The sequence below is a fragment of the Camellia sinensis genome, chromosome 1 (genome assembly GCF_055761805.1).
Source record: "Camellia sinensis isolate YWXY chromosome 1, ASM5576180v1, whole genome shotgun sequence".
NCBI classification, from domain to species: domain Eukaryota; kingdom Viridiplantae; phylum Streptophyta; class Magnoliopsida; order Ericales; family Theaceae; genus Camellia; species Camellia sinensis.
In genome coordinates this window covers 19,320,071-19,329,139 of record NC_138961.1, presented here as the reverse complement: position 1 = coordinate 19,329,139, position 9,069 = coordinate 19,320,071, and positions in this window count along the sequence as shown.

Below are 9,069 nucleotides of genomic sequence, written 5' to 3'. Positions count from 1 at the left end.
TTAAAGCAAAGAAAGAAAATAAAAAGAAGGGCAGGGGTAAAAATCAAACTTAAGTATAGGGAGGGACTGAAGTGCAAAAAAGCGACCATATGGAAAGAGATCTGTCACAAGATCTGTCACAATCCTTAAGACCAACACGCTGAGACTGTCTTTTACGTTTTGAACCCCGGTGGCGCGACCCAGACCGAACCCGCACCCAATGAAGGATCCGGTCATTCTTATTGCAAACAATTATTATTATTATTATTATTATTATTATTATTATTGTTATTATATTTGTTTATTTATTTTTGTGTGATTCAATTTACACAATAAAAACTATCTCCTCACATATCTACTTCTTTTTGACAAAAATTATTTCAATTTTATCCCAACTTAAAGTTACCAAAAAGTACTCAAATTAAAAAAATAATAATAATCAAAATCCTCACTATACTTGCCACTTTTACATTATCTCCATTAGTTCATTACCACTATCTCTTTTTTTTTCTTCTTTCTCTAAACTCTAAATCTAAAAACCTTCTATTTTCATGGTAATGAGATTGGGAAGAAAGGTTGTAATGGGAAATGGAGACGAAGATGCAGTGGAGGAGGTTAGAAAAAGGTCGTGATGGAAAAAGGCTAAGGTCATGTTTGTTTGGAAGATTAGGGATGAGATTGGAGTAGTAAGGAGGTGGGTCCCACTAACCCTTGTTTGGTGGCTTCCTTGTGGAGGGGGATTGCTACTCCAAGCACCAAGTGTGTCTGTTTGTTTTAATATTTGTTTTAATTTTTTTTAATATAGAAATAATTTATTTATTTATTTTATATAAAAATAATTTAACAATCTCATCACTAACCATCTTCTACTCTATCATCAAAATAAACACAGCTTTACTTAATCCCTTCATTAACAATCTCTACATTAACAATCTCTTCACTAACAATCCTCTCACTAACAATCCCATCTAACCTAATCCGCCAAACAAACGTGACCTAAGAGTTAGTTATTGAGTTTGAAGAGATAGCGGTGAGAGTAGGGTACAGTTATAGTTTATAAGGTTAAGTATGTAAAGAGGAGGGTATGTTTGATATTATGATAAGCATAAAAAAGTAAAATTAAAATTTTAAATTTTAGATGGGATGTAATTGGAAAAGGATGTAAGGGGATGTTTTTGTGGTATAAATAAAATCACTTTTTTTTTGTTTTTTTCATATTACAATGAAAAAAAACTACAGCATAAATTATACTTGGATATAAACTTACAAATCAAGAGAGATTCCCAAAAAATATAAAAATAAATAAAATTCACGAGGGGAGTTGAGCTCTTAATTTTATATCAACGTACAAGAGTTTTGTCTAAAAAATTAATTCTATTTATCACAAATTTAATAGAGTAAGCATAGAGATAATGCTTAGGTATTACCAAATAATAGCTAGTTAATAATGACTTAAATAAGACCAATTAGAGAATATTTAATTAGTGTGTGATTGACTTCTATTTTATTTTGCTTAGGACATTTGTAGCATATGAGTTTATATTCTTCCCACATTATTAATTATAAAATGAATGATTGGGATATGATTAATATACAACTGTCATATTTTTAAGTCAACATTTTGGTCTTCTCAAAACAATATATATCAATCAAAAGGTTTAGACAAGAAAATACTTATCAAAGCTACTTTAAAAAAAGAAAGAAAAGAAAAGAAAAAGAAGACGTCTTTACAAGTCTTTGACACTTTTTTGTCATAGCACGTCGAGAATTCTTACTAAAATTAATGTGAATGGATGGTCCATTTAGAAATAAAAAATATAGTTCATAAAATAAGAAAATGATAATTAATAAAATAAGACAACATATATTTTCTTATTAGTTATGTTAATAGGACCACTAATGGGTTAGGGCATATATTTATGGACATTTTTGGTTAATAATAAAGAAACTAAATAAATGTTTCCAACATAAAACATTGATGTTTTTCTTATATTCATTTGTCTAAACTGATATTTAAAAATTATAATTACACTGACTTTTTGAGACTTGAAAAAAATATAAAATCCATAATTTTAACATAAATATATTAACTTTTTTTAGTAAGGTAAAAGAAACTGAAATTTTTGCAAATAATATGAAAACATATGAGAGCTAAATTTATTATTTTTTTATTAATTAAAATAAAGAATAAGAAAGAATGACTTAATATTTTTTTTTTAAATTATTTTTATATGATTATGGGTTACCCAAAAAAATAAAATAAAATGGATAGGTACAAGTATTTTTATTTTTTAATTTTTTTCCCAATAAATATTAGATCCAAACATATGAGGAATCCATCACTAAATATAAGCTAATTGGCTTGGTAAAAATCATGATATGTGTGCAAGATAAACTTATTTTAATTATGTTCTACATCCAATAACTAGTGGAAGGGTAAGTTTTACAGCTTGTTCACACTAATCAAAACATAAAATATCAATTTGTTAATGGAATCCTACAAAGGAGAAGTTGCTTTCTTTAACAAAAGTGAAATGATTAACCCCTTATAGTCAAAAGGGCATCTGTGAAATTGTCCACAAATTATGGTCAATTGGCAATTCCATTATCATTTCCAAGGGCCACCACCACCACAAAACATGCCCATTTGGTTTCTTAAAAACACTTCTAAGCACTCACTTTGCTTGCCAAATTACATTTTCACATTGTACACTTTTGCAGCCAATATTTACTTTCATACAAGTCCAAGATCATGCAATTATAAAAACAAAAACAAAAAAAAGAAACTAAGTTTGTCGACACACAAACACGTATATATATTTTACATCTAATATTTTTAATGATTTGATAAATGAAAAAGTTGAATTGAATTTGATAAATGTACAATTATTTCCTGAAGCATTTAATAATATGGACTTTTTGCAAAAATTAAAAAAAAAAGTTATAAAACTTCAAAATCTTATGAATACTGCTTTGTATAATAGTATAGATATATGGTAAAGTGTACTGCTATAGACATGTAATAATTTTCGTCATATTTTTTTTATAACTAAACTAAATATAAAGATAGTAAAGTCCATATTAATAAATACAAGCATAAGTCAATCCTTTATATTTAGTAATAAGAAAATCATGTAAGAAATAAGTTTATATATAACATTTTCTTATAATAAAAAGTTAATAATAAAAAATCATGCATGGCATGTGAATCAAAATAATTAAATAAAATAATAATCAGGGCATGGATCATTGTTAGCGTGAAATTTTTTTGGGTCCGAAGGTCAATTAATAATATCAAAATATTTAATGACACACCACATTTCATTTTATTTTATGTTTCATTGAAAATGCAAACCAAGATAGAGGCAAGAATTTTGATCAACACAGTCAAAGTGCACTAAGGCAGCATCAGGAAAAACAGGTCGAAACCCATCTATAATGAAAGGGCAAGTTACATTTATTTTATTTTATTTTCAATCATTACTTAAGTTGAATTACAGATATATAATTTTTTATCGTGTATTTTAATGCATACATACTCACATGAACAAAACTCTAAAATACGTTAATGATTATATCAGGGCCGGTCCTGAGAGCAGGCAAGAGAGGCATGCGCCTTAGGCCCCTAATTAAGGACTAAAAATAGGGATTCCCAAATATAATTTTGTGTTTTAGATATAAAAAATAGGGGTGCAAGTCGGTCAGGTTCGGTCGGGTTGTGAGGTTATTCAAGCCCAACTCAAGTTGTACTGAGATCTGATCAGGTCTGCCCAAGCCCAAATTGTAACCTGAGGTTGTCTGTCCAAGCCCGACTCGAGTTAAACTCGAATTGCCCGAGTTACCCGAGTTGCCCGAATTGTATTTATTTTATTTTTTTTGCAGTTACATTATTAAATTATTAAATTTTGACTATATTTACATTTTTTTTATATGTATATAGAAAATTATTAATACCATCAAAACAAATAATTTATATAATGCAAGAAATATGCCACTATAATAATCTTTACAACTTATGAGTGAAAATTAAAAAAAAGTAAGATTTTATGTTATTTGTATATATAATATATATTCAATACGATTTAATAATCTAAATTATTTTAGTATCATGTAATGACTAATAATTTATATATCTATAAATGTATAATTCGGGTTTCAGGTTACTCGGGTTGTTTGATGTCTTTGTCCAAACCTGTCTAAATTTAATTCGGACTTTTGAAATTTTTGCCCAAGCCCGTAACGAATTTGAAAATATCTTGTCCTAGCCCCAAAAAAAATCGGGCTGGGTTCGGGTTGCTCGGGTTGAGCCTGCCCAAGTTGCACCCCTAATAAAAAAAAGACTCAAATACTATAGGCCCAAGAGAACATGGGGCAAAAAAAAAAGCAACAAGATTAGATTTTTATTTTTTTAAGTATTTGTAATGATTGCTTCCTATCTTAATATATGAAAGTAAATTTTTATTTATAATTTTAATGATTATATGTGCAAGTAAATTTTTATTTATAATTTTAATGATTATATGTGCAAGCAAATTTTTTTGTAACTACAAACATATAAAAAAATTGTAACTTATCGTTTTATCTATGATTTTTTTTTTTCAATGTAAGAGGGCCCAATTTCTGAAGTTCGCCTTAGGCCCCCTAAATCTCAGGGCCAGCCCTGGATTATATTTATTGCTATTTTTTTTTCTGACATGTATATATATTTTTACATGCTACATATTCATGGAGTTTGTTATGAAATCTACAATACAAATCAAACCAAATCAAATCAAACTAAGCTTTAGGTCCTATCAAATGTGATTGGTTATATGAATCATTCTTCTCTACGCGGCTTTATCAAAGGCTATTTCGTTAATCAAATTAAGTAGATCCATATCTCTATTTACAACGCTAGCCAATGTTAATCTAGGCCTACCTCGTCCCCTAACACACCCATCTACCGTTACAACATTGCATCTCTTCATCACTGCCTCTGTTGGTCTCCATTGAATGTAACCAAACCATCTTAATAGATTCTCTCTTAACTTATCTTCTATCGGTGCTACTCCTACCCATTCCCGAATACACTCATTCATAATTCTATCTTGTTTAGTCTTGCCACACATCCATCTTAACATCCTCATCTCAGCCATACTCATCTTATCTACATGTTGTTTCTTGGTTGCCCAATACTCCGTCCCATATAGCATCGTTAGTCTAATAGCCGTTCTATAGAACTTACCTTTTAGTCTAGTGGGTATTCGTTTATTGTAAAGTACCCTAGACGCACTTCTCCACTTACATCATCCCGCCTTAATCCTATGGGCCACATCTGCATTAATTTCCCTTGTTGTTGTGATAATTGACCCTAAATAACGAAAATGTTCACCCTTAAACAGTTCTTGATTCTCAGTTTTCACTTCTCCTCTACTTTCATTGTTACGAAATCTACAATACGATACCTATATATTAAAATATGGATTGTTTATTACACGCAATTGATAGATGATCGCATGAATATAAGTTTACTTTGTGAGAATGGGTTCAAAGTGTCATACTTATTTGTGCCTATTTCAAGGATTTAATCATATAAGAGTTGTGATAGATTATTACATAAAACATTTTATTATTTATAAATGTAAGCTTCATGACTTTCCATTATATTCATGACTTTCCATTTTATGCCAAGCTCTAATCTTTTATCAGTTCCTTCATGTTGACCATGAAGGTCCCGCTCATGTTAATTTTAGGTATCGGTGGTTAGTTCTATTTTAAAAAAAATTAGGTATAATATTTTTGTATAGTTGGAATTCATATTTCCTATATTTTTTTAGTTGAAATCTTGAGATATTAGTGTGAACTAATTGACTTATGTATCATTCAAGTTACTTTCAAACCACTGACTGATTCACAAACCGCCTAGTATTATGACATAACTTGAATGTGTAGACGTCCCCGAACGTCCCGGGAGGGAATCCCGTTTTGTTCATTGGGCATACTACAGTTCGGACTCAATGTCACGGTCCTGTATTTAATCTCACAGAGTGCAATGCAAGACCGATGAATCATTAAAGAGTCCAAATCCAGCAAATCGTTTTGAAAAACTGATTTTTAGAAAGAAGTGCCAAACATTGACTGCTTTGCCAGATACAGAGTCGCTACCTAAATATTTTATTTTGGGAGAATTTAGGAAACCCTGACTCGTGTCTAAGGCCACGTGTCCGTCATCACCAAAGTTGCCTCGGTTCGGGAACTTGGGTACGATTGGGGAAGGTCACTTCGTGAGCACCCCCGCTCCCCCGATCAAAGATCGGCCTCTACTAACCATGATATCGAGTTTTGAAAACATTATGTGCTCTTATTTCGGTTATTAGCCTAGAATTACTATGTGATGCACTCAACATACAAGTATAGACTGGATCGCCTGAGTTGGAACAAAACATTTCATGTTCGTTTTTTAAAGCGGTTTGCTACTCGCAAGTAGGCTAAAATGCGGATTTTGCCACTCTCAAGTGGGCTTAGAAAACATGGTGATTTGCCACTATCTAGTGGGCTTAAAACTCGTAATCAATGAATTGTTCCAATTCAGATAATCCAACCTTCACCCACAGGCATTCAGACAATTATATCACATAAGCACTTAGCCTCATGGTAAGCATGCTATCATGGCAGTCACTCACACACATGCAAGGATACTAAATCATAAACACTTACCGAGTACTTCAAGCCAAAGAAAGAAGCTAATTAGAAATCATACATGAATCCTAACTATACTGAGATGCCTAATGCAACACGTACATGTATGCAACTAAGATAGGCTTGGCTATTCTAAGATGACATATGAAATGCTACAAAAATCATGTATTTAACTTGGAATTGAAATACGATGCAGTTAGTATGATGCGCCGAGCCCGGTGTATGCAAAACAAATGAATGGATGCAAACATGCGAACATGAAGGATGCTAATTGAAACATGCCCTAATCTAACCATCAAAAGCTAGTAAATAAAAGGGAGAAAGACGTAGGGTTAGAAGACATTCACACACGCACATACACTTATTACAACATTGCCCTCCTCGGAGGGTCCGAATAAATAATATAGAATCGAAGTAACTAATTATTACACAATACTAGCTAATTAACAAATTAACTAAACTAGCATGTAAACTAAATGAAAGTGGGCTGCCTCGGCTCTGTTTTGGATGACAATGGATGCATGCATGCTCGAGTCGCCTTGCCGAGAAATCCATCACGATGTCCCGACTAGCCTTTGTTTGCAATTAAACTCAGAAATTTGTACAAAGCTCCAGAAGGCTGAAACTCCACCCTGGGAAGCTGTGGAAAAGCTGCCGGCCAGCCCTTGGCCTTGGAGACCACATGCCGACCACCTTTTGTGGTGGAGACCAAAAGAGGTGGTCGGCCTGCCAGAAAAGCTGGTCGGCCGACCAGTTTCTGCCTCCTATTCTTGGTTTTCTACAACACAAAGCAAGAGGGAGGCATAGCAAGGTATTTTCAACAAATGTGCGCATGACCACTCTCCCTATCATTGCACAAGCTCCAGGGAGTGTAGTCATCGATCCTCGTGCCATCAATCACGCATCTCGATGCATGATGGCCGAGGAGTCGGATTGCACGACTTGATGTAAAATGAATACACAAATGAACACAATAAGGCCTAAACTCCATCATGGGTAATCCGGAGTGTTGGCGATCGAGAATCGAGGCACGTTTCGTCACTTGGAGTACGAAATGTCTCTCGTTTCCCGTGTTTGGACTAAACCCTATTCCAAACATAATGCAATATACATGGAATGGCATGGCATGCAAACATAATGCAACAACTACATGCAATCCTAAACGAAATACAAATAAGACATGCAAACATGCAAGGAAAGACATGCAAAAGTGCAACTAGCATACGCAATGCTATAAACTACAAATGGCATACTCAATGCACATGACCCTATATGGCATACATAATGCACATATGACGATGGACATACACAAATGCATAATCAAGGCATACACAATGTGACGATCAAGCATGCGACAACATGGACATGGCATATGTAATGCAAGATGGACTTAAACTAAAATGAATGGGCCTCAGCCACACCAAATCAGTGGCCAAACATGATGAAATTAAAGGCAGGAACACTCATGCAAACATGCCCGATGCAAGGGACCGAACCTAAGGCATCAAATGCCACTCTACCAAAGCATGGCAAGGGGTGAAATATGGCATACAATCATACATTTTCCAGATCTGAAATGACATGCAAGATGGCCCCGAATCATGCAAACACTTCATATAATGCATGCTAGATGGCTCGAATACCGAAACTAGTGAAGCGCATTACACATAAGGTACACAAAGCAATGCTCAAATGACCCAACTAGCCCCAAATAGTCCCTATGCAGGTCCTAAACAGTGGGAAAATGGTTTAAAATGATGGCTCAAAATGCAAAGAAATGAGGCTCATGCAATGGTCAAAAAATGAGGCATACAAGCACGACTCTCAAATGCATTTAAAGAGTGAAAAACATGGGAATATGACATACATGTAAGCTCTAAAATATGATGCACAATGGCCCCAAAACATGGAAACACCTCAATATAAGCATACAATAGGCTCCAAAACTCAAAGCTAGGCAAGGGTATTGAACTACAACCATGCATAGCAAGCATCATTCGACTATGAGGCATAAAAAACAGAGCAACGGCAGTCCAAAACATGTACAAAATCAGTTTAAGGCATGGCCAAAAAGTGCTAGGATCAAAGGCCAAAATAACATGCAACACAAGCTAGTGAAGAGGGTTTACACTACAAGTATATGAAGCATTCAAGAGGCCACCAAACCAGCAAAATTCAGAGGTATGACATGCCAAATAAAGCCCAAAAACCCACTAAAACATGGTCTATGCATGCAAAAATGATAGGCTCTTTTGATAGGCTATAAAGAGGGTTGTTCTACACATGCAAGATGGACACCCAAAATGGAAAAATAGGCTCTAGACAGAGCCTATTCAGGTCCTAAAACCCACCAAAAATGGCCTGATACATGGCTTGAAAGCATGCAAATAAGGGCTCCTTTATTAGGCCAAA